Source organism: Syngnathus leptorhynchus, chromosome 7, assembly GCF_054491065.1.
Source record: "Syngnathus leptorhynchus isolate UIUO chromosome 7, UIUO_Slep, whole genome shotgun sequence".
NCBI lineage: Eukaryota > Metazoa > Chordata > Actinopteri > Syngnathiformes > Syngnathidae > Syngnathus > Syngnathus leptorhynchus.
This window is the reverse complement of record NC_141201.1, coordinates 8,682,501-8,689,273: the sequence shown is the minus strand read 5'-3', so window position 1 is coordinate 8,689,273 and position 6,773 is coordinate 8,682,501. Positions and strand designations below refer to the sequence as shown.

General features: G+C 38.6%; 2 non-coding genes across 2 annotated transcripts in view; both read right to left on the bottom strand.

The window, feature by feature from the left end:
• Positions 1 to 6,505: 6,505 nt before the first annotated feature.
• Positions 6,506 to 6,587, bottom strand: trnas-gcu (transfer RNA serine (anticodon GCU)). The gene has a single exon. It is a non-coding gene; the product is annotated as a tRNA-Ser (tRNA).
• A 108-nt stretch (positions 6,588 to 6,695) lies between these two features.
• The window catches only part of trnas-gcu (transfer RNA serine (anticodon GCU)), an 82-nt gene continuing 4 nt past the window's right edge, over positions 6,696 to 6,773 (bottom strand). The window contains exon 1 of the tRNA in view: positions 6,696 to 6,773. This exon is cut by the window's right edge and continues 4 nt beyond it. This is a non-coding gene — a tRNA (tRNA-Ser).

The following is a 6,773-nucleotide window of genomic DNA, read 5'->3' as shown; positions in this document are numbered from 1 at the left end:
AAGTACCTAATCAAGTGTCAAAATAAGAAAAGGCAGTTTTGTTTTTAATGGAATATAAAATAATCAGTTTTAAAAACGTCGTTATTATCGGCCAATTGCAATATGTTGCCTACAACTAGCAGTACAGCAGACTGGACATGAAATTCACTAGATTTCTTTTTAAATTTAACAGTACAAAACGTTAAGTATAGGCTTGTCGAGATATCCCTGCAAATGTCCAAATATGGTTCTGTGTTACATTTTCTTGCTGCCCGAGGCAACAATTAGAGTGAATTCATGACTCCATAAAGGCTATTATGCTCCCATTAAAAATCCATTATGAGATGATGTTGTTGGACGGTAGGAGATGTTTACTGGTCCTCTGGGTATCAGTCACAGATGCTTAAGAGACAAACAATTGGCTCACTTTCACATGTTCACTTGTTTTATTGCTGTAAATCAAATTAGGAAGTGATTGATCCATCCAATAGACATGCAGTCTGACTCTGTTAGTTTGGATGTGTTATAGATTATTTAATAATAGATCCATGCTGAAACAGGAATGTGAAATGTGCACAGCCACAATTGAGGATAAAGGACATAAATAAGACAAGATGCTTGGTGGGCGGCAGAAGTTGTTTTAGAAGACATTGGAATGGAGGAAATTAGTAAGCGCAGGACGTTGTTGTCCCGCTGACAACCGTAAGGACAATATCTATTATCAACTTCATCTGCCTGCTTCAAGGTGTGTTTTGTTTAGTTTTTTTTAATAAATGTGATTATGTGGCATTAAACACAGCAGGTAGATCGGGAAAACCACAGTATTCTTGCATGTATCTTACTGTTTACCAATAAAATACAATAACAATCTATTTTTTTTAATTAAAAACAATGAGATAAGCAATTACTCAATAAGGTACTAACAAGGAATATTTTTACACACAAAAAAAAAGAAAGGAAAAATAATGCTGGAAAGGGAGAAGATGAAAGTGTTCTGAGAAGCTTCTTTAGTGCCTTTTGCGTGCTTAAATATTGTCTTATGTTTAAATACAGTAGGAAATTGGTAAAACATCCATTTTTGGATTCAAGTAAAACACCTTTGACAATGAACCTCATGCTAATTCACCATCAAGAGAGACATTATTATCTGATGACAGCCATGGCAAATGGCATCACACTAATATCCATTTGACCTTTTGCATAATAGCACTGCAGTACTACGACCACTCTAGATGTTGGACGTGTGCTATAATTCCCTGAATATTATCCAAGGATAATCTTTTAAAACTAATAAGAGATCAAGAGGTCACTTGTTGGTCGTTGTAACATTGTCCCAAGCTCGAGTCTCTATTCTCGCTTCTGTGTCATTAGCATGCATTAAGGGATGTGTAGCCAAGAAAACAAAACACTCATTAATACTGATGCTTGCAGTGGGAGATGGGAGCCCAACATAAAGGCCGTTAAAGGCTTATCAGGACTTTGCACAAGCGCATGTGGATGTGTGATCTGTTCAAATCTCTAATTAAGTCTTTCTTTCTACTGGTGTAAAAGGACTGAAATAAAAACACACAAAAAAAGGGCAATCACCATGCTGCTGTGAGCGTCACCAGATTGGGTGAGGACCCGAAATGAACGTACATCTGCTTGTCAGCTACACGACACATCTTTCTCAACGCTTCCACTGAACACAGCTCAGTTAGCAAATATGAGCACCGGTTCATTTATTCTGTGTAAATGTCAACAAATGACTTGCACACAAAGCTTTATACGCTCAGATCAGAATATGGCCAGCACGGTTTAAGGTGATGGGATGGCAATTATAACTCACACAGTCGGGGAAAGAACTATTTGATCCCTTCCTACCACTTTGTGCAACATTTTTATCTTTATTTTCCTGTTCACTTTCACTTTTACAGTGTACAATACCTCTATGACATACAACACTTGAATGCCTTCATCTTTACTTAGTATGAGTAGTAAAGATACTTTACATATACGTACAATATGTTTACACTAAAATCTATTACAACAGCCACACTTGAATAGTCTTTTTTTTTTTTTTTTTTTTTCTTGTATCCAGTATATGACATAAGCCCTCTTTTTTCCAGCAGTTAGCTTTCATTATTTACAATAGTGTTTTTTTTTAATCTTTTGTTATTTTTTGAATAAGTGCAAGGAGACTAGCAAAGTAAGAATTGAGGTTATTTTATTTTATGAAAACAAACTACAATTGAAAAACAACCTTGTGAAATAAAATGAAAATGCTTTTTGAAAAACTAAAAAACTTTACAAGTGGAACTAAAACAGAATCCTTTTCATTCATTCAACCATTCATTTTTCATACCGGTTTTCTTCACTTGATTACATTGTTGTCAATTCATTTAATACATGAGCTTTTAAGGCTGCTTTGCCTTTGAATGTCTTCAGCGGTTTTGTACGGAATTGTTTTTGCGTATTGGGTGTTTGGTCAGTGAAACAAATTGAATTGCCCCGTGTATGAAATGTGCTTTATATTTTGCTTTGCTTCTGTGAATAAAATTATAATAAATTCTATAGGTCACCCCTTAACCACTTACACTGAGATATTCAGAGTATAATAATAAATACAATAAGTTGCTGTGCGGTAAATGGGCTGCATTTGAATATCCTCTCTGACTTGAATGTACTTTTATAGTGTTGAGTCATTCAAATGTTGACACTGATATAGACTCAAAGGGAAGGAAAAGGTCCAAGTAAATGCCTCGTCCACTCACTGATGGCAAATCAGCAAAGGGTTGTGAGTTAGTTTAGTGCTGACCAAGTATTTTCATTTTCCTAGAGGGACAGCAAACAAATTTGATGTAAAAGGACACTCAGATGTTATGTCTCTGATTAAGAAAGATAATAATGGATTGAATGCATCAAAGAGAATCCAGTCGTTTAACAAGACATGCACATAAATGAAATGAACTAGAAAAAATCCTTAAGGCATTGTTTTGATCAATTACATTGGTTTATGGGACACACAAATGTGTATGGAGTTGTTCAGTTCAGAATTCTTAACATCTGGCATCTCATTCAGAAGTCATTAGGAGAGTCGTAATGGCTCAACATGATGAAAAAATCATCAGGAGTGCATGCTGTCACTGTCTAATTCTTGTACTGTGGACCAATCTATCTACAGTATGACTCAGCTATATCTTCAGTAAACACTAATTACTGCACTCATTAATGCAAATGATCTGATCGCCAAAATCAAAAAAAATAATAATAATAATAAATAAATCACACCTCAGTACATGGGTAGGCACCTCTGGTCCTCGAGGGCTGGTGTCCTGGATGTTTTCTATGTTTCCCTGTTGCAACACACCTTATTTAAATGATCAGGATTGTTATCCTACTTCTGCAGACCTTGTTAATTATCTGTATAATGCAATGCTGTCAGGAATGAGTGGAGCAGGACGACCAAATGCAGCTTGGACCAGGGTTTATTGAGTCAGGTGGGGAAACGAAGACACAGACGGGATAGAGACTCACGGCCAGCACACAGACCGACATAAAGTCCACTAGGAGAATGTTAAAATTCTGACCGTGTGCCTCCAGACAGACCGAGGGAAAACCAGCCGACAACACCAGGCACACTGGGCACAGTCCGTAATGGACACAACAGTAGACACCGACAGGGAGAAACACAAAGGCAGGGCTTAAATACACGGGGTAACAAAAGGAAGCAGGTGACAGACATTACGGTAACAAAAGGGGTGTGGCCGAGGGTAGTGCAGGCCGAGCGTGCTCTGACAAATGCAGTATAATGCAAAATAATACACAGCAAAGTGTCATTAAACTAACAGACCTCATGGCCCAAAAATGAGCTAGGTGCCTTCTCCAATTAAGAGAAATTAAAGCCTCAACGTTGTGTGTGGTGATTTTTATGATCCGGTAGCGCATGGCTTGATTTTACACTGGCTGCCTTGTTCTTGATGTTTCACAGAATTTCTCCAAGATAGTTGTGTTACAAAGGTTGCACTCTCTTTGGAAAGAGAGACTTGACCTCTTGAGATCTGAGGCTATAATAGCTAACAGAGTTTTGCGCAATCAGGGAACACTTCTAAGCCTGGAGCATACATAGGATAGCCTTGCAGATGAAAAGATAGAAGTGATTTAGCATGAGTTTGGCCAGCGATGGCGAGCCAGCCTTGGTATGTAATAAATTGTGATGTGCTAAGGTATTACAATTTGTGATGAAAGGAAGCTGGCTGTGATATAAAGAGTCTACATGTGCATTCATTTATAAAACGTCACCATAAGTACTACATGTGCATTCATTTATAAAAGGTCATCTTAAGTACTGTTGAAAAAGAAAATGTAAAAGAGATGATGTGTCTTCAAAGAAAAACATTTGAAAGGAGGAACAAAACATGTTTTGGAAATCAAGTCCCAATGTCAATGTCTTTTTTTAAAGACGGTAATTGACACCAGTACGAGAGTGCCAGTGCTCGATCGCTACAGTGCTGCGTGTCTCCTCTAACTTTGCACTGATCATCACGCCCCTGAGGTGCGCCGTGACATTCCATGTGTCTGTGAAAGTACATCAGAGTGAGTCAGCACTCTGCCGCCTCCAAATTATCATAACGATGACTCAGTCCGTCCTCTTCTGTCCTACTCAACATCCTGACCAATATATTGGAATGTGCCGCTCACTCATTCGTTCTTTCTCCATCGTGTGTCTTCTTCCATATGACGTGTCCTTTGTCACATCAGATTTCTAGATTTCTTTTGTCTTCTCTTGCCCAATTCTCTCTTCTCGCTTTATCCACACACGTGCAGTTCATTCTGTTGACCGCACAGTTTACAACCTCTATTAAGCTTCAAGCTTTCTTCCTTTATCAAAGCATGGAGTGGTTTGAAAGTCTGTCTCTCAGTTCAGGGTTTGAATCTCGACTCCTCTGTGGAGTTGTCATGTTCTCCCTGTGATTTGCGTTGTTTGCTCCAGGTAACAAAAATATAAATACATTTTGTTGTGTCCAGTAAGTCTTCATAAAAACACAACAGAGTCCACAATAATGTCAAAGTACAGTACATCTGGCTGTGAAATAAAAGACGTGACAGTCCGGGGGTGATATTATGCGCCACGTCACTGAATTGTGCCCAAGTACTTTTTCGGAGCTGTTCTTTCTTCAGACCAGATGCCAACAGTCCACTTGCAGTCTGAGACTGGAAATAGAATGTACTGCATCACCCTCCCCCCACTAGCTCCTGGTCAGCAACCTCTGACATGACCTACTGCTGAAGTGTGAAGTCATCACTGCTCTGCTATAATGGAATTGGATCATGTGAAAATGCCACTTTGAGGATTGGATGTGAGTTTCATTTCATTTGTTCTCTTTATATTATGAGATGTGATACACACGCATTATGAAGAAAGATACGATGTGAATCCAGGAATGTATTTCTTGTGTCGAATCTGCTCACCCTGCTTTCTTTTATTTATTATTTGACATCACACATTATCACAATGGCATTTTCACTCGCTTCTCCTTAATGCAAGCAAGTAAGTAAAGTGATTTGGTTAGAAGCAGCTTTTCATTCGCATGCTGCTTAGAGATCCTGGCACATTATCTAAACACCAATTCTGAGCCCTGCACTAATCTTCTTATCAGCCATTGATCGTCTCACATTGAATGGGCTTCATTAATGGCAGCGATTCCATTTTTTTTTTTGCACAGTAACACTTGCCAATGTTGCATGGAAAATGGTGCAAATTAGCATCTTTCTAACATAGTAGTGAAAAAGTCATCAGATCTTATACAGTTTTGAAATTCAAAATTTGATGTGGTTGACCAGAATTGACTTCTAATGTGCTAAATGTATCATAGAGATCCTTATCTAGAGTCAACTGGGTCTTCAAGCGGACACTGATTTAAAATTGAATGGGCAAATTGGTGCTGTTGTTAAATCCAGTTTTTTTTTATTTTAGGCACCAAGCTAATGTACAGCTTCTCCTTTCTCAACAGCACTTTGAAACAGTGATTCATGCTTTTGTGACATCTCGGCTGGATTACTGTAGTGCTGTTTATTTTGGAGTCAGCCAGTCCTCCATCAATCATCTCCAGTTGGTTCAAAATGCCGTTGTTTGCCTATTGAATGGTACTCATAAGAAAGAACATATAGCTCTACTACGGCGTCCTTTTACTGGTTCCCTTTACGTTCTTTTCAAGATTCTGTTATTTGTTTTCAAATCTTTGAATGATCTCAGCCCATCTTACATCTCTGAGCTCTTTCACTCATATGCACCTGCTCTGTACCTTCGATCAGTGGATGGACGTTGTTAGAGTTACAGTGGACTCAGAAAAGCCTCACAGTGGTCTCGAGCCATATCCATCGCCAGTCCCACATTTTGGAATGACCCAGATTGCAAAAGTGCATGTCAGAATGCTCTAAACATTTAAGGAATAGAATTTCCCCACGCAAAGGAGATGACCTATTGACATAAACCTGGGATAACCTTATATAAACACACACAATATAGGATAAAACAGGAACAATTCGACGAGGATGGGATTCGAACCCATGCGTGCAGAGCACAATGGATTAGCAGTCCATCACCTTAACCACTCGGTCACCTCATCTTCTTCATCAAGTCGAATATAAGGTTTTTTGGAAAGTAAAGCTGAGCTGTTTAAACCTCGTATACCCTTATATAAACACAAACAATATAGGATAAAACAGGAAGAATTCGATGAGGATGGGATTCGAACCCATGCGTGCAGAGCACAATGGATTAGCAGTCCATCACCTTAACCACTCGGTCACCT